Source organism: Zonotrichia albicollis, chromosome 21, assembly GCF_047830755.1.
Source record: "Zonotrichia albicollis isolate bZonAlb1 chromosome 21, bZonAlb1.hap1, whole genome shotgun sequence".
Classification (NCBI taxonomy): domain Eukaryota; kingdom Metazoa; phylum Chordata; class Aves; order Passeriformes; family Passerellidae; genus Zonotrichia; species Zonotrichia albicollis.
This window is the reverse complement of record NC_133839.1, coordinates 3,687,369-3,706,840: the sequence shown is the minus strand read 5'-3', so window position 1 is coordinate 3,706,840 and position 19,472 is coordinate 3,687,369. Positions and strand designations below refer to the sequence as shown.

General features: G+C 49.3%; 1 long non-coding RNA gene across 1 annotated transcript; it reads left to right on the top strand.

Moving 5' to 3' along the window:
• The first annotated feature begins 9,007 nt into the window (after positions 1-9,007).
• Positions 9,008-17,427, top strand: LOC141731387 (uncharacterized). Its single transcript, XR_012583455.1, has 3 exons — positions 9,008-9,417; positions 11,272-11,399; positions 13,718-17,427. It is a non-coding gene; the product is annotated as an uncharacterized LOC141731387 (long non-coding RNA).
• Positions 17,428-19,472: the final 2,045 nt, after the last annotated feature.

Below are 19,472 nucleotides of genomic sequence, written 5' to 3'. Positions count from 1 at the left end.
TGAACTGTCATTTCCATGCAGGCACAAGTGAATAACTCCTGCACGTGGGCTGAGTCATCAGCTCCCAGCTCCTGATCCAGACAGGAAACATTGAGTGAGCCCCAGGAAGGGCCCTGCTCACACCAGGGAGCTGAATTATTCCTTGCATTGGGGCAGAACCCTTGTATATATACACACAATATCCCTTTCCTCCTCTCCCCCTCATTTAGAGAGCACATGGAATTCAGGACTGACACTCAGGATGGATTGCACTGAGCTAAAAGAGACACCAGATGCACATTTATTTGCAGAAAGCCCAAACTTCCCTGTTTAAATCCCTTGGCCATGACTGATGGTTAGTATTTAAATAAGAACATTGTGTTTTCTGAAGCACTTTATCCACTTTAATTAAAAACTTATATTTCTAGAGCAGGACAGGTGTGCTGTACACCAGCAGGAAGTTACAGTCTCCACTTTGGGTTGCAGGTGGCTTTTTGGAGTAACCAGCACATAATCACTGCTAAACTGGAATAAGCACCATCGATTGCTGTCTCTAATAGAGGATATGGTTTTAAAGAGCTCACAACACCAGCCTGCTCAAGCTTATTGTATTTATTGATCCAGACTGAGGACTGTAATCACGTGTGAAGCACCAGGTTATTCATCAGCTGTTGGCTATTCAAAAAGAGCACCCAAAACTGCTCAAATGGCATCAAAGAAGAGCAAACGCTGCTGTGGGAGGGCTTTGTCACCATCCCATGACTGCAGAGGGCAGTGGTGGGGATGCTCCAGGCAGGGCTGGCTTCTGACCTCTCCTGGGCAAAAGCAGAGCAGGAAAAGCCAAGCCCCACACCTCCCACAAAACATCTCACCACCAGAAACAAGAGGGGAGGCAGCCCCTGGCTTCAGGTGCCTGCACATCAAAACAAAAATAGCAGCCAGCAAGTTGGGCAGCCTCTCATCTAAATCAGAGGTCAGGATTTTATTCTTCAAAGCTGAACCTGGCTGCTTTGGTGGCAAACACCTCATTTTCATGCCCTTTTTAACTTGCCTCTTTTCATCCAGTGACTGCTGCTGCCCAGGCTCTGGAACTGGAATATGACAACACAACTGATCAATGATCACTCCTCACCCTTTTTTTTTTTGCCATATCACATGGCATACACCACCCCACAGCCTGGGCACAGCACCACAGCTCCTCGGGGCATGAGATCCCTGCTGGGAGCAGCAGAAAGGAGTTGTTGTTCCAGAGAGGGTGAACAGGGAGCGAAGGGCAGCATCCTCACTGTCTTGGTTTGAACAGACAGGTGTCTGCTAAGGAGAGCAGGAACCTCCCATGAAATGGAAAATGTAAACCCCTTCCCGTTGAATTATTATCTTTTTGAAATTAAGGGGCTGTCAGGTAAAGATATGGGAGCAGGAATAACAGTTCTTTACCAGGAAAATTAAAAATACAAATGCAATAGTACAAACAAAAGAAAACAAACCACTGCCAGAGTGAGACCATTCCATGCCCCCTGTGTGTCAGGGTGGTGTCCCAGCCCCATCCATGGGGGCTCAGCCCTCCTGCAGTGCCAGCTGTGGCTCTGCTGCAGCACGGATCCTGCACAAGGGGGGAGTTTTCCTCTGCAGCTCCAGGGCCGCTGCAGATGGGCCTGGGCTCCTTCTGGCCATGCAGGGCAGCAGAAAGCTGCTCCTCTGGCAATGCAGGGGGCAAAGGCTGCTGTGCTGTGCCAGGCTCAGATTGGATCCAGGTAGGAATGCTTGGCTCCTGCCCTGGGCACAGCATCTCCCCATGGGATGCTGGAATGGGATCAGCCCTGCAGGGACACTCAGTGGCCATGGACAGCAGAGATCTCCTGGAGGGAGGGTTGGTGTGGGAGAGAGAAAGAAAAAACTGCCCAGTGAAAGCACAGAACTGCCCCAGCTCTGACAGATGATGATAGAACACACACCCCCATTTCCAACCCAAGACATTCACCAAGGAGAGCACAGCACCTGTGTGAGAAGAAGAGCTCTAGGTTGGTCAGGAATCATTTCCAGACATCCAGAACTCTCATTTTCAGACAGGTCCCCAGGAAACCAGTCAGGAACCCAAGGCACAAGCCCACACATGGCACAGCACAGCCTGAGGCAAGAGCTGAGCTGAAATTCATCTCCTCAACCCTCCAGAGAGAGGAGTGACACCCTGGGTGAGGCTGCCCAGGGCAACCAGAGCCAGGTGGAACACATAGATGGAGCTCCTTTAAGGACTGATTTTGCTTAAAAACTCCTAAATTACCCTGGCCAAAGGGTAGGATGTGCAGATGAAGTGTGTTCCCTGGCTGTGGTACTGTCCTCCCTGTGTTCCTTGCAGTCAGCAGTGTCAGTGGCTGCTGCCATCTCTTCTTTCTCCAGATCACCTCTGCTCTCTTCATCTCTGTGTTCCCCAACCTCACTCCAACTTTCCCACCACAGCCTCATGACAGATGCTTTTCCCAAGGAGCACTTACATGATTTAATGCCTTTCTGGTGCCCAATCAAACATTCTACTTAAAGAAGTCCTAAATTAGCCTTGAGTGTTCCTTGTCAGATCATTAGCCACGTTGGCTTTCATGCTATTTTCCACTTAAATCTGGGCTTTAAGGGTTTTCTCTCTCCAAGCTGTTCTAAAGAATGCTTTGCTATTTTTCAAAGAAAAGGTCTCAGTTGCTGTTCTGGTGTCACAACACCCCAGTGTTGGGGATTTTTGCAGTGTCCTGATGTGACACTTAGACTTGAGCTCCTGTCTGCTCTGTGTTGCTGTTTATAGCAACAGCAAGCACTCAACCTATTAAAATTTGGGTTTTTCTGTGCCTTCAGGAGAAGGAGGTGACCAGAGTCTGGTGCTTGGGGAATGAGGATCTTTGGTGTAGCAGGTTGATATTTAAATGTGCATCAATACAGATAGTCCTGGTTTTGGAGGATGTGTCCCTGTGCTCCAAATCAGGGAAATTATTTGGTTCTTAGAAAGCCAAAGGAAGATCAGTGGTGTTTGAAAAAAAAAAAAAATTCTTTTACAATTTGCTGCAGGCTGCATAGTCACCCATGAGAGAACAAGCCTTGCTTTTTCTAGCATTTCTTGTTAAAATCCCTGCCAAGTCCCCTGCCTAAAGGGTAATTCAGAATTCCCAAGGTTAACAATGCTAGCAGCCTCCTGGCCTATGGCTCTGCATTTTTATACACATCCCAAATGCATCTCATTTACCACTTAAATGCTCTGGGTTGTACCAGGGGGAGAAAAGCTTCCAAGATCAAACACTGAGCAGTGTCTCCTAATAAACTCTGCTAAAATGCTGTGGAACAGGGCTCATCCTGCAGGGAGAGCAGCTCAGGAGCTTCAGCCTCAGCCCCAGCACTGACCACTCATAGACACAAATTAATTCCAACAACAATTATTGTGCCAACACTCAGCAAATGTCCTGTCACCAGAAACTAAAAAAAATCTCCATTTGAGACTAAAAATCTCCATTTTCTTGGGAGGAAAGGCTCATTCTGAGCCAGCAAGGCTGTGGGCAGTGCAAGGAGACAGCAGGAGGGGTGGGAAGCTGAGGTGGCATTGGGGACTCTACCCTTTGGTGTCCCCAATAGCCCAGAAGGAGCTGCAGATGGGACTCACCCAGCCTGAGGTTCCTCTGCAACTCTGAGAGCCTTTCTGTGCTATGGGAGCAAAGGGAAAAAGGGGGAAAAAAAGGGGAAAAGGGAAAAAGGGAAAAGGGGGAAAAGAACCATTTCCATCAAGCAGTAGAGCAGGGGTCACCCAGCTGCATCTTCCCCCATAGAAATCCTGCAAGGGAACACAAGAAGGAACTTGGAAAAGGAAAAATTGAAACCCTGGGAGTGTTTATTGGTAGCAGGAGAAAGGGGACTGGAGGTTGTGAGAGGGGAAGGCTCCTGGCAGAGCTCAGGGAGGAGAATTTGGCTGCACCAGCCTTAGGTTGTGTGGATTGGAAGAGCTGGAGATTTGCAGGGAGAAATAACAGAGCAATAACTTCACAAAGCAGTGGGGAAACGCTGGGATCTGGGACAGGCACACTGCTGGGAGGGCAGCGATGAGAGGTTAACACAGCCCCTGTGGGCTGGGGTGTGAACACAGATCCTGCTGGAGCCCCCAAACAGCAGCCTGGCTGCCTTCCCAGCCCACCCTGCCTGTGTCCAGGGAGGAGGAGGGTGACAGGAGCTGTCTGTCTCTCCTGCCTGGCAGCTGGCAGCTCTCCTCCTCCTTTATCATCCTGCCCTGCTCATTGCCAAGTTTTTATGCAAAGCAGAAAAGCCTCATTAAGTGATGCTGAGAGCACTCCCCTCTTGGTGTTAGATGTGACACCCATCTAAGTGAGCAAAATGTTCTGGCTGGGTTAATGCTTTGTGCAGGTACAAAATGACTGGGGAAGGTGCAGAGTGGGATGAAATCCGGCCTGGGGAGGAAGGAGAACTGACTGAGCTTGCAAAGTATGTCAGTCTCAAAGCTGGGAAACAAGCCCAGACATCCTCATTGTAAGTCTGATATTCAGCTGCACATGCCAAATGCCTTCTGACTTCCCTGACAGAGCTCCAGGGAGCAAATCCAGAAGGACAGTGCCATCTCCTCTGGTTTAGCAGTGTTTTCTGCAGTCCATGGACAGGCAGAGCTGGGTTTCATGCTCCAAGCCCCATCCATGCAGCCTTTGGAGGGATTCCCTGGGGTTTGGTCCTCAGGGGTTCAAGAAGCATTTCGGACAATGCCCTCAGGCACAAGGTGGGATTGTTTGGGTTGCCCTGTGCAGGGCCAGGAGTCGAACATTGATGATTCTTATGGGTTCTTTCCAGCTCAGGATATCCTAAGATTTTCAATCAGGCAGCTCTGTTGCAGCCAAAGGTGCTGCTGCAATTGATACTGGGTGAATTTGTCCTCATGGCTGGAACTTCCTCTGTCCATCACTTTCAGGAGCATCTGACCCAAAAAGTGTCAGTTCAGACCAAATCCCTGTGGCAGATGTTGTACTGTGTTCAGAGATAGGCTGGGTGTAGGAGCATCAGGGGGTAGGACCGTCGGGACAGACAGAGATGAGAGATCTCTGGAGCCAGGTCTGGAACTTGGGGTTTATTGCAAAGGGCCTGGGTGCAGGGCCCTGCTGGGAGCTGCCAAACACAGCTCAGAGCAGGCCCGAGAGAAGAGAGGGGGAGAGAGGATGAGAGGGTGAGAGAGCAGGAGTGTAAGAGAGTAAAAGGGTAAGAGAGCGAAGTTCCCGTTCCAACACAATAAATCTTCTGTGTTGAATATTCTAATTCTCACTAACCAATCCAGTACAAGATACAAATCCTATAGCATTTACACACAGCTTATAAGAATCACTACATTACCATACTGTGTTACATTTTAAACCCTAAAATCTCCTCTTTGGGCCTCTTCTGCCAAGCTGTAGGGTCTGCTCTGACCCTTGGGCCTGTCTGCAAGCAGAGGGTGTTGTTCCATCAAAAGGGGATCACCTTCAGTCAGCCACACCATTGTTTTCCAGTTGTTCAGTAACTGAGGGATCTCAAAGCTTGCTTTCATTTCAATCTCACTTATAGTTTCTATATTCTCAAAATCTTTTGCCAGGCAATCATATTTGTAAGGCTTTCCTGTTTCATCTTCCCCAACAGGTGGGAACTGGAGCACCCCCAGCCATGAGCTGGGTACTCAGAGAGCCTGAACAGATAGGGGTACCTCTGGAAGGATCCAAGGGACCAGAGTGCCACAGGGCTTTGATTTAATTGTTTTTCTCTGGAAAGTGCTGTGCTGGTGGTGTGGAGGGAGCAGAGGGCTGGGACAGCACTTGTGCACCTGCAGGGAGTCCTCCCTACTTGGGCAGGTACAGGGAGCACCAGCACCTTGCACTGCTGGCAGCCTCTGTGGCAGGGGAAATGGCAAATTCTGACTCTTCTGGATAATAGGAAATGAGGTACTGAGATGGAGAATCCCAAATTAGAGCACTCTGGGCATTGCCAGTGGTGTTTTTGGGGTTGCTGGGAGAGCAGGGGTGGTAACACCTGTGCACAAAGAGCTCTGGGAGCTGCTGCTGAAAGGCCGGAACTTGGAGCTACTGGGGGGAAGATTCTCCTGAACTGGTGCCTGAGTGAATCCCAAACACCACAGAGCACCTGCTGCCCTAAAAATGGAACCAGACAAGGATTTTATCTTCCTTTTTTTTTGGTAATTCCTTAATTATGGACATCTCCAAAGGTTACAGAGGTGGTACCTGTGCTGTTGAGTCTTGCACTGGGAGCAAGAGTTCATTTGCTTCTCCTCTGCTTAAGCCATGTAAAAATTCTCTCCATCTGTCTGCTGGAAAGCAGAGTAGAGGATGTGTAATTGCAGAATTTGTCAGATAAACCAGTGTTTAAAGTATCCCTCCTCCCTGCATCCCATTCCATCTCCTCTCCCTGTCTCTTGTCTCATTCAGGATATTATTAACTCTCTCTCTGCAGTCATGGCTCTGCTCACAGCACAGCATTATACCAAGCAGAGCAACAGCTGCTTGAGATGCAGCAAAATTCATCTCTGCTCTCTTACCTGGAGGCCTTGGCCCACACCAGGGAGAAGGTAAGAAGCAATTCATCCAGGAAAGCTGGGAAATTCAATCTGCTGTAGCAGGGAGGGAGGTTTAGGCCCCATGAGGACCCTTCTGCTCCCACAGTCCCTGCTGGCATTGCTGCTTTCCAGCAGGGACACAGTGACAGGGAGATGTTGATTTGGAGTCTTCATTCAGCTGCCCAGGTGAGCAGCTACTCAAAGCCTACTATGAATTCAGTTATCTTAATATGGTTTAGGTTGAATGAAGATATTTTTATTCCAGGCTAAATGAGGTGTTTTTAATGTCAGCTACTAAATTATCTCATGTAATCTGCTCGCTGTCTCCTGCTGAAGCAATGAGTGTCTGTGCTTGGGAGAGGCAGAGTAATTTCCCTGCAAATGTCTTCAGAGCAGCACGACTGTGACCTTACACTCTGAGACACGTGACAGAGGTGCTGTGGAGCTGCCAGGAGCAGAAATCCCTTCCCCAGTCCAGGGGGGATCCAAGAGGAGGCAAAATAGCTCAGGAGACAGCTGAGACTTGTTGCTGGTTCTGCCTCTGTAGAGAAATCATCTCCTCACTCACCATTTAGATTTTATTTATTTACCAGCATTTTTTAATGGGAATCTCATTGATGGTATTTAGAGGCAGAAAGTGGATGATGGGGTGGGCAGCTCTAGCTCAGGTTGTACAATCACAGACTGGTTTGGGTTGGAAAGGACCTTAAAACCATCTCATTCCACCTCCTAGAGACCAGCTTGCTCCAAGGCCCATCCATCCAGCCTAGATCCAGGTTCAGACTGGTAATTCAGGAATGGACTGATGGCAGCAGGAGAAAGGATGTGCTGCACCACAGCAGCCTGAGGCTCAGCCCCTCTTCTCTTCTTCCCAGCTGGCAGCTCTTCCCTCTTCTCCCACAGCAATTCCCTGACTCATTCCACGTGTGTGTGGATGTGTGTGGATGTGTGTGGAGCAGTGGTTCCTGCAAACCCTTCATCCTCTGTTTCTGCCAAAACCGTGGCCACTTATTTTGTTTCTTCAGCTATAGCTGTGCTGACAAGGCCCTGATGAAGGAGGAATGATGAGGAGGACTCCATTGATATCAGAAAGGTAATGAATTACTTTATTATATATATTATTCTATACATATAAAACTGAGTCTGCCAAGCACTCCACTCTGCACTGAATACATTGCACTGAATATCCTGACACACACACACACTTGGCCCTGGTAGGCCAAGGAAACAAAGCACCATGACTTTGGGTAAATAATCTGCACATTGCATTCTACTTTTGCACAAACAGAGGCACAGCAAATGATAAGAATTGTGTTTCCTTTCTCTGATGTTCAGAGAATGTGAAACCCAGAAATATTCTTGAGAAGAATTGCGCCTTGCTTTTCTCTGGGAAGAGAAATGTGGCTACATTCAGCGCTTTCCATATCCACTCAGGAGTGTGTGAGATCAGGGCCTGGGCTCTGGTGTCTCTGTGCCACCCCTGTGTCACAGACATCTTTTATGAAAAATCCTTTCCTTAGGATTTTTCCTCCTGAGAAGCTGAGACGCCTCAGGAACAAAATGCAAACAATGGTTATCTGCTGCTGTGGAATGCAACAGGTGCATCTGGGACTGGTCTCATGTGGTTGTTTCTAATTAATGGCCAATCACAGTCAGCTAGCTTGGACTCTGTCTGAGCCACAAGCCTTTGTTATTATTCTTTCTTTTTCTATTCTTAGCTAGCCTCCTGATGAAATCCTTTTTTCTATTCTTTTAGTATAGTTTTAATATAATATATATCATAAAATAATAAAACAGCCTTCTGAACATGGAGTCAGATCCTCACTACTTTCCTCATCCTCAGACCCCTGTGAACACCATCACACCCCTGTGGCAGAGCTGGAGTGTCCCCAGGTGCCCAAGTGACCACTGTGCAGTGCTCAGGGTGGATTATCACGTCACAGCCCAGTAGTGGCTTTGCTGCCTCAGAGTTAAGTCCCTGAGGGACAGAGCCCTTCTTACTCCCTCCAGGAGGGAGGTTGTGCTTCCAGTGAGAGGAACAGGCTGGAAACAGGCTGGGCATGTTTAGCCTCTGGAGCTGGCTCCGGAAGCAGCTCGGGCTGAGCCAAGCAGGGAACTCCAGCACCTGGAGAGAGATTCTGAGTGGGGTTATGCAAAGGGTGTTTAACATTCACAGCAGTGCTGGCTGCAGGGTGAGCTGCTCCTCCTGCGTGGCTGGGAGCTCAGGGAGGGCCACAAAGGCAGCTCCTGGGGAAGGAATAACATCATTCCCTACAGTAATCCCTTCCCCAATCCAGGGGGGATCCAAGAGGAGGCAAAATAGCTCAGGAGAGGGCTGGGACTTGTTGCTGGTTCTGCCTCTGTAGAGAAATCATCTCCTCACTCACCATTTAGATTTTATTAATTTACCAGCTTTTTTTAATGGGAATCTCGTTGATGGTACTTAGGGGCAGAAAGTGGATGATGGGGTGGGCAGCTCTAGCTCAGGTTGTACAATCACAGACTTGGAAGTTACCTTAAAAACCACCTTATTCCATCTCCTAGCTCCTCCTGCATGGCTGGGAGCTCAGGGAGGGCCACAAAGGCAGCTCCTGGGGAAGGAATAACATCATTCCCTACAGTAATCCTGCTGGCTTTACCTTCTGCATCCAAAGTGGTGAGATCAGGTGCCATCTAGTGTAAACCCTTCCTCTTAATGCACATCTGACTCCATCCACTTCTTTCTGTTATTTCTTCCTTTCCTTGCTTTCATAAGCAAGCTCTGAAACCCTCAGCTGCTGGAACAAAAGCAATTCAGCCTTTTCCCAGGAGATTCTGCAGCAAAAAGCTCACCAAGTCCTCCTGGTGCTGTCTGCAGTGCTAAAGGGAAGGTAAGAGAGAGATCCTACAGCAACACAAATTCCACAGCCCTGGGGAAACCGGGATGGGATGGGATGGGATGGGATGGGATGGGATGGGATGGTTCGGGATGGGATGGGATGGTTCGGGATGGGATGGGATGGGATGGTTCAGTGTGTGGCTGGGGGATGGCACAGCTGCTCTGGGCTGTCCCACGTGTCCCTGGACAGGTCCTCTCCCTCTGTGGCATCTACAAAATGGTTGTGGAAATGGTTTGCTGCAGGGAAGAGTGAATGGGCCTGATGTTCCCTCCCCCTGGACAGGGTGTGTTTGTGACCATTTCCATGCGCCCTGCCCTGGGTTTCAAGGCATGAGAGCAGATTTCACAGCCCTCCCACCCTGCTGCTCTCTGTGCTGACTGTTCCTGGGTATTCCCTGGTCAGGGTCCCTGTGGGAGGAGTTCCAGCCCTTCAAACCCTCCCAACCCCACCAGCAGGTCACTGGGTACTGAGGGCAGGAGGCTGAAACCCCCCTTGGAGAGCTGCTATAAATCCAGCCCAGATCAGTGCAGGATGTGTCTGTAAATATTTATTCTTTTCACTCCTGCCAGTTGACTCAACAACCATCGACTCCTCATGCTGCCAAGGTGTTTTGTGTTAACTGGAGTGTGCCTGCTCATGCAGGGATGCACCTCCTCGTGCAAAGGTGACTGAAAAATACTCAGTGTAACCCCAGTCTGAGGTGTAAAATCATGGGGAGAATTAGGGCAGCGTGAGCTGATGCCTTGAATGTTCCCACCAGGGGATTCCTCTTTGCCGAGGACCCGGGGAAGGGCTGGGGCTCAGTCCGGCTGTGAGAGCTTTGCTCAGAGCAAATCCCGGGATCTGGAGCTCCAGGGCAAGGCAGTCCTGCCTCGGGGGAGGAGAATGAATATTTCAAAATGTAATCAGAGTCATTGGGGAAATGTGACAGGATTTAAGCGATGACATAACACGCTTGTCTTGTCTTTGCTGCCGGTGCTAATGAGCAGGAATTGAGAGCATTAGCGATCTGTGCAGGGGCATTAGCGCCTGTGGGGCACGGATCGCAGCCCTAATTAGTCTCATCCTCGGCTGCCAGCGCAGCCACTTTGCCTGCCCGCTGCTCTGCAGTTACTCAGGCTTTACTACAGCACTGCCCATCACCTACACCTGGCTGTAACTGGATTTATCACTTTGTCTCCCTAAGAGATGCCAGAGCGCTTTTTCCTGCCTTCTGGCAAGACTCAGAACTGTGATGACATCTCTGAGAGGGTTTTTTGATCTGTTTTCTCTTGGCCATTTGACACTTTAGGAGAACTTAAGGCATCCAGAACAGATTTTAATATCTGTTCTGGATAATATCTATCTAAAATCTGAGAACAGATTTTCCTTTTTTTGTTTGTTTGTTTATTAAAACTAATATTTGTTCTCCCAAAAGCCTCATCTCTGCAAGAAAACCAACAAACAAATAAATAAACAAACAAATAAAAACCTGCAGAGGGAGAACCCAGGATTTAAGCTTGTCCTGCCTATTTTTCCTATCTCTCCAAGCTCCCAATTCCTCACTGTGGGATTTGCAGTGGGATCTCACAGATCGCTATCAGGAGGTCTGTGCTGGCCACAGTGTGATGGGTGAGGGAGGGAATGGTGCCAGCTTTTGGGCAGGAGATTGGGCCTCTGGCATGTCCCAGCATCTCCCTGATAGTAGGAAATGAATTTTGAAGAATCAAAGGGCCGATATGATGGATTAGATGTCTTTGCCCCACTACATTTAATCGATGGCAGTGGGTATTTATGGCATTATATACTACAAATCTATAATGATTAGTACCTCATTAACTTTTTCTTTTCATTGTCTTCCTGCAGGGTTGTAATAAGGGAGCCCAGAGCTCTGCATCCCTCTCCAGCCTGGCAGGGATGGGTTTGCAGCCTGGAGGAGATGAGAGCAAAGCTTTGGATGAAGAGTGTGACCCTGCAGCCCCATTATCCTCTGAGTGAGTGGAGGAATCTCAGTGTAAATCATCCCCACCAGGAGAGATGCTCATTGTTCCAGGCCTCCAGGATCTCAATCCTGTGTTCCTGTGGCAATGGTTGAATAGGGAGCAGAACTCCCAGCAGTGGGAGTAGTGGGGATTGAGGATGAGTTTCCCGGTGCTCTGGCAGCATTCCAGGGCTGTCACAGCAGGAGTGAGCTGCTCCCTGGGGAATTTTGGTGCTGCACTTTCCCCTGGGGCACAGATAGATGCACAGGGAAAGGAACAGTCTCAGAGAGGAGCTGTAAGGAGCATCCCCCTTTCTGCTCTGGAGTTTGTCCCCCCAAATCTGTGCAATCAGACCTTGCAGCTGAGTTCTCCTGCTGGCAGGGCTGAGTTGTGCTCCTGATGCAAACTGCAGGGATAGTTTGTACCACTGCAGTCACTTCCACCACTGCAGAAATGCTTGGGAAGCTGGCCCATAAATCCTGCCAGACTGACAGGCTTCCACAACCAGACTGATAAATGTATTTGAATTAGGTAAATGTTTTCAAACGAGATAAATACCTTCCAATTAGATTAGCTCTGTGTGAGTTTGGCAATTCCCAGTGTGAGTGAAGCCCCTGCTTTTCCCACCTGCTGAGAGGCTGAACTTGTGCAAATGAGCTCTGCAGTGCTCAGGTCTGATGTGAAATTGTTGGATATATTAACAGAGCTCTTCAGAAAGGGACTGTACTTCTCCCAAATTCATTTGGCACTCCCCAGCCAGCCCCTGACAGAAGAGGGATGTGGAGCTGCTGAAGTGAGTCCAGAGAGGACTGTGAAGGTGCTCTGGAGATAGAGAGAGTTGGAGTCACTCAGCCTGGACAAGAGAAGGCTCCAGGGAGAGTTCAGAGCCCCTACAAGGGCCTCAAGGGGCTCCAGGAGAGCTGGAGAGGGACTGGGGACAGGGGATGGAGGGACAGGACACAGGGAATGGCTCCCACTGCCAGAGGGCAGGATGGATGGGATATTGGGAATTGGGAATTGTTCCCTGTGAGGGTGGGCAGGCCCTGGCACAGGGTGCCCAGAGCAGCTGTGGCTGCCCCTGGATCCCTGGCAGTGCCCAAGGCCAGGCTGGACAGGGCTGGGAGCACCTGGGACAGTGGGAGGTGTCCCAAGATGATCTTTAAGGTCAACCCAACCCATTCCACGGTTCTATCAGTAAAGCATCCCAGCCTGAGTGTGAGTGCTGCACTCCAAGAGCAGCCAAGGCCTCCAGCAGGGTGAAGTTTCTGCCTGAAGGGTGGAGACTGGGCTGGGCAGTGATGAACCCAGCAGGAGGAGAATTCAGGGTTGGAAGCATCACCTTGTGACCCCCTGTGCACAAAATCAACCTGAAATCATGCAGGAAGGCCCCACTGAGGACAAAGAGTCTGTGCTCCCCGTCCATGCTGCAACTCCCCAGCCAGTCCTCTGCCATCAGCTCATCTGTGGGATGTTGGACTTGTTCTACAGAGTGAATAAACCCAGTCCTGTGCAGAAAATTATTCACAGCCCCGGGGCTGCCTCCTTCTGCAGGTGCTCCCTATGGCACAGCTCCCTGTGGTGAAGTTAGAGATGAGAATTTGACTCCATGTTTCTCAGAAGGCTGATATATTATATTATATTAATTATATTATATTATATTATATTATATTATATTATATCATATCATTCCATACCATACCAATTATACCATATCATAATATAACATATCATATCATATTCTAAAACTATGCTAAAGAAAGAGAAAGGATACATCAGAAGGCTAGAAAAGAATGAATAATAAAACCCCATGACTGACCAGAGTCCTGACACAGCTGGACTAGGATTGGTCATAAAGTAAAAACAATTCACATGCTGGGTAAACAATTCTCCTAATCACATTCCAAAGCAGCAAAACAGGGAGAAGCTGAAGCTTCTCAGGAGAAGAAATCCTGGCAAAGGGATTTTTCATTCAATATCACAGTGACAGCTCCCCAATCCTAAAATGGCCTCAGGATGGTGGAATCACACAATGGGTTGGCTTGGAAGGGACCTTAAAGCTCCTCCAGCTTCAAGGGCAGGGGCACCTGCCACCAACCAGGGTCCCAAAACTCCCCTGTCCAACCCAAGGACAGGCAGCCCTCAGCCCTGCCTTAAACCCCAAACTGAACAGCTCAGGCGCCCAAATCAGAGTGGCACTGACCTGATCCTGTGCCAGTGGCAGCTCTGCCTGTCCCTGACACCCAGGCCCACGTCGTGACTGAGCCATGATTTGTGCTGGGCATTAAAAGAAAAAAAAAGCAGCTGATGACGCAAGTGGCTTTTTCTTTCAGGCATTTCAAGCAGGACTGGAGAGTGCATAAGTGCAAGAAATTGCTGGAGAGGGGAGGAGGATTGCAGCTCTTAAATCATCTGCCTCTGCCATGCAGGGTTGCACTCAGTGGTGTTGGCACTGTGGAGAGATCACTGCAGGCAAATCAGGGGGGAGCTTCTGCTCCTTGAACAGGCTTTTTCATCAGAAAATGGAGCAAATGTAGCTTTGTTTGAATCTGAATTGCTTTGACTTAGGGTTTTACTAAGTATTACAGCATTCCTTGAAATGAAAATATGACTGGGAACACAGGTGAAACTATTGCTGTCTGTTTGATTTGATTCAGTTTTTAATCCACACTATCTAAATGACTGATAAACTCTAACCCTGTGGTGTCCACCCCGTGGAAACATTAGGGTTTGGTGCTAAAATTCTCATCTTTGATGTTTTCTTGCACAATGGAAACCACCAAATTCCCCCTCAATGAAGCTGTTTGGGGCTGGCTTTGCTTAGGCACAGTCTGAGTGTACACTGAGCTTTAGGAGCTTTGTAGATATGCAGATACAGAAGGATTTAAGGAGTGTCAGAGTTTCCTACCCCCTCTGCCTGCTTGGACCCAGTGGGATGTGTCAAACTGAACTTGGGCTGATGAAGCACAGCAACCTCCATTCATTGGGAACACCCCTGTTGTGAGGGGTTTATGCTCATAATGCAGAGCTCAAAAAATCTCCCTTGAAATGATGATTTCTCACTGCTCCTACAGCTTTCCTTCAAATCCAACTTCTGCCGGTTCTATCTGGAGCTGAGAGGAGCTGAGTCTGCTCCCTGCACTGTGGGGAACTTGTGAGCCTGCACTGTGCTGGATTCAGCTTTGCTGCAGGAGGAATGAACTGTGCTGGAAGCCAAGGCACCCAGGAATTCTGTTGGAAAACCCTCTGGATGCTTCTCCCTCTGCACTGGGAGCACTCAGCTGCAGCACTCAGCTGATTCCTGCACATGTCCAAGCTGTGCAAAGCAGCCTGGCCAGGGACAGAGGATTGGGAGCCAATCTGCTAAACAGGGATTTAGCCAAGAGGCAGCCCCGAGTGCCAGCCCTCTCCTAATACTCTCTTAAGCAGCACAGGCAGCTGCTGCTTCCTCCCTGGCCCTCCTCACAGTTCACCTCAGTCCTCCAACTGCAGCAAGGCATTTCCAAGCAGAATTAGGTTTTGTTGGCTTCTTGCTACAGTGCCTTTTAATTAGGAGCACAGCTGCTCTGGAAACACGGAGCTCACTTTTCAAAGAGTGCCTCTGGAAAGTGATTACAGGGGATTAAAGCGGAAAGGTTAGGCAATTTATTCAGGTGGCACTTAGCAAACGCGTCGGATTATTTGGTGCTGCAAGGATGATTTTAAAACTCACAAGAATAACATCTTTAGGGCTCCTGCTGGCCTTGAGGGACTCTGCTGGCAAGGCAGGTGGTGGAGGTGAAAGCTGGGAGTGAGGAGTGCCTGGCTGCTCTGGAGCTCTCCATTGTGCTGAGGTCCCTTTGCTGGTGTCTGTCGGGTCCCTGCAGTTATCAAACGCTCAGTTCAGCCAGGGGCTGTTCCAGGAATTGTTGTGGACTCTCAGCGTCCATAATCCTTGCCTCTAGAGGATGTTTGTAGGTGATGCTGTCTGTACCTGGCATTGATCCTCTGCCCTGCGCACTTGCTGCCAACTCCCCCATGGCAGAGCTCTTTTTCCAAATCATCAGAGTTACTGAGGTTGGAAAAGATCTCCAAGATCATCAAGTCCAACCTTTGACTAGTCCCCATTTTGTTGCCAGTCCAGAGCACTGAGAGCCACATCCAGAAAGATTAGACAATTTATTCAGGTGGCACTTAGCAAACGCGTCGGATTATTTGGTGCTGCAAGGATGATTTTAAAACTCACAAGAATAACATCTTTAGGGCTCCTGCTGGCCTTGAGGGACTCTGCTGGCAAGGCAGGTGGTGGAGGTGAAAGCTGGGAGTGAGGAGTGCTTGGCTGCTCTGGAGCTCTCCATTGTGCTGAGGTCCCTTTGCTGGTGTCTGTCGGGTCCCTGCAGTTATCAAAAGTTCAGTTCAGCCAGGAGCTGAACCAGGAATTGTTGAGGACTCTCAGTGTCCATGATTCTTGCCTCCAGAGGATGTTTGTAGGTGATGCTGTCTGTACCTGGCATTGATCCTCCGCCCTGAGCACTTGCTGCCAGCTCCCCCCTGGCTGAGCTCCCTTTCCAAATCATCACAGAATCACTGAGGATTGAAAAGACCCCCAAGATCATCAAGTCCAACCTTTGACTGGTCCCCATTTCGTTACCAGCCCAGAGCACTGAGAGCCACATCCAGGACTTCTTGGACACCTCCAGGGATGGGGCTTCACCATCAATGGTTTGGGTTAGGAGGTTCATAAAGATCACCCTGCCATGAGCTGGGACACCTTCCACCATCTCAGGTTGCTCAAATCCCTCTCCAAACAGATCTTAAACACTTGCAGGGATGGGACAGCCACAGCTTCTCTGGGCACCCTGTGCCAGGGCCTCCCCACCTTCACGGGGAACAATTTCTTCCCAGGCAGTCCTGAAGGAGCACTTTGATGTGGTGAGACTCTGGCCTTGGAGCCCTGCACAGGAATTGTACCCTGATGGGGGCATTAATTCAGCAGCATCAGCTGGGCTGAGGAAGGTTGGAGAGGTTTTGCTCAGGGGGAAACACTCCTGAGCCCAAGACCTGCATGAATCCTCTAGTTCTGCATTTGGGAATGATTCTGGTTCTGGAAAGCTGCTCTGGTGCTGCTCCCTCTCAACTGCCTGGCTTTAGTGTTCACAGCAGTGGAAAGGATAAACCCCCAGAAATCCATCAAAGTCACTTCAAAGCTCAGGCTCCATGAGAACACCTCAATCCTTTTCTCTCCAAAGCAAAAGTAGTGGGTGCCCCTCTCTGGAGTGTATGGAAATGATCCAACTTGCCAATGTGTGAACAATCTAAACATAATACTTCTCTGAGGAGAAAATAAACCAGGGATGGTCACATCCAAAGGGAGGGCTCAGAGCTGTCCTGTGGCAGCAGCAAGTGGATGGGGCACCCCAAGGATGAGCACTGTCTGCTGCCAGGGCTGTAGTGACAGCAAGAAAACAGAATTATTCCCAAATAACTGCTCTGTCACCCTGATTTTTTAAGATTTTCGAAGTCTTCTGATGTTTACATTCTTGTAACAAACTTTCTCACACACTTTCTCTAAATAACTCATTGTTTTGCATTCTTTTATGGAGGAGGAGAAATTTGATGGACTGTTGGTTTGTCCAGTGTCATTGCAGAGGTGGCACTGTCACCCTCCAATCCACTTTCACTTTTGGAAAGCTATAAATGTTGGAGTCAGAAAATAAACTTCCCTTTTTCCATCTTGAGAACAGCGGTGTGTGGTGGTGTTGTTTTGAGTGCTATAGTGACGGCTGCTCTGTGTTTCTGCTGGGTAGCACAGGATTGCAGTTGTGCTGGTGTAACCATGATATTTTCTGAAAAATCCTTTCCTCAGGATTTTTCCTCCCGAGAAGCTGAAAGGCCTCAGGAACACAATGTAAACATTGATTATCTGCTGCTGTGGAATGCAACAGGTGCATCTGGGATTGGTCTCATGTGGTTGTTTCTAATTAATGACCAATCACAGTCAGCTGGCTCGGACTCTCTGGTCAGTCACAAGATTTATTATCATTCCATTTCTTTGTATTCCTTGTTAGCCTTCTGATGAAATAATTTCTTCTATTCTTTTAGTGTAGTTTTAATGTAATATACATCATAAAATAATAAATTAGGCCTTCTGAAACATGGAGTCAGGTCCTCGTCTCTTCCCTCATCCTCAGACCCCTGTGCACATGGTCACATGCTGGCACTGGGAAAGTGACTTTGTGACGTTCTGGAGTAGAAGTCAAAGCTCAGGAGCGAGTGGCACCACAGGGCAGCCCTGGTGGCTCTGGGCACTGCCAGGCTCTGCTGCAGAGGGAGGGGATGGATGTGCTGCTCCAGGCTGGAGCAGGGGCAGCTCTCACTGCATCTGCTCCTGTTCACACGTTGGGAGCCTTCGTGTAGGATTAAAAGAGGCTGGAGGAGCTCAGCCACTGCACTGGTGGGAGCAGCAGTGCTTTAAATAGAGTCTGAGCACTCCCATCGTGTCTGGGTGCAATTCAAAGACTTGCAGTACCTTGGTTGCCCTTCTCTCACTTTGTTTGGCTGATGTAGGCGTATTTTTGTTTTTACTCGCTTGTCTGTCCTATATTGTCCCTTTTCTTTCCAGTAATGTTGACTGCTCCATCTGCTTATTTATCAGCCCCAGTTCGAACGCGAATTTCAATTAGCAATCTGCTTTGTTTAGTTTTGTTTTAAACAAGGCATTGAGAGCTCCAACAAAGCTTTAATACATAAAGCTACTTGTAATGCAGCTGTTTAAGCTCTTCCATCATATCCATGAACAAAATGAGTTCTACTGCTATCAAGATTCATCTGATGAATTAGGTTTAATCCTCCTCTACTGTAGCAGATGGAAGGCACTTCAACAAAGACAGAAAGATTTCAAATGACTGAGATGGAAAATGGTCTTTGCTCAGGTGTTCAACAGATATAGAAGAGATTCAAACCTCATGTAGTAAGAAATAATTCATCCAGCAAGCAGAAAAGGAGTCCCTGGATTTCTGCACTCATTCCTCCTGATCCTGATGCTTCTCATTTGGGTCTGAGGTCACAAGTTATGGGTGTGGAGGCAGAGAAGAGAGTGGCTACCTGTGCAGGGGCATCCCAGGTGGGAATGTGATTCTCTGGATCCCACCTATCCAGGTTTGCAATACTGTGTACCTGAGGCCCTGCCAGCTTCTTGGTCATCAGATCTGGACCACCAGGATCCCTCACAGGAAGGGCTTCTGTGTCCTGGTTGTGTTTGCTAAATGAGGCATTAATTGCTGGGAGTTTGAGGTGGAATCCAGACCCAACATAACAGAGTGGTTTGGGTTGGAAGGACCTTACAGATCATCCCATTCTATCCCACCCTTGCCATGGCAGGGACACCTTCCACTATTCCAGGTGGCTCCAAGCTCTGTCCAGACTGGCCTTGGGCACTGCCAGGGATCCAGGGGCAGCCACAGCTGCTCTGGGCACCCTGTGCCAGGGCCTGCCCACTCTCACTCAATTATTAAGAACAATTTCTTTCTAAGATCTAATCTAAATTTCTCCTTTTTAAAAACGGCTCCCCCAATCATAGATTCCTTCAACACCCTGTCAGTAGCAAATGTGCCTGAATTCCGTTTAGGTGTGATTAAAACAAAGCCTGTGCTGAGCTGAACGGGTGCATCCCCAGCACCATAACTCAGCACTTACTGTGCCCAGCACTCTGAGGTAACAACAATCCCACACCTGGCACGCCGGGCAATGGAAAAACATCCCCGCGGCTCAGGTAACGCTTCGTGCGCCGGGCCAGGCTGTTCTCGGCTGTAAACCGATCCCTGCCCGGTGTCCTCTGCCGCGTGTCCTCCACCCCGAGCGCGCTCGCCATGCTGGGATGGAGAGAAGCTGCGGGAGCTCCGGGATGGACGCGATCCATCCCGGGAGGGCTGAGGACGGGTGCCAGGACTTTCACAGCTCCCACCTGCGCTGAGCCGCGGGCAGGGCAGAGCTCGGCGTGCTGATGAGCACTGATGAGCGGGCGCGCTAATTGCGGGTCCCGCGGGGGCGGGCGCTGGGGCGGGGCGGGGGGGGGTCCGGTCCCGCCGCCGGGGCCGCTCTGTATAACCG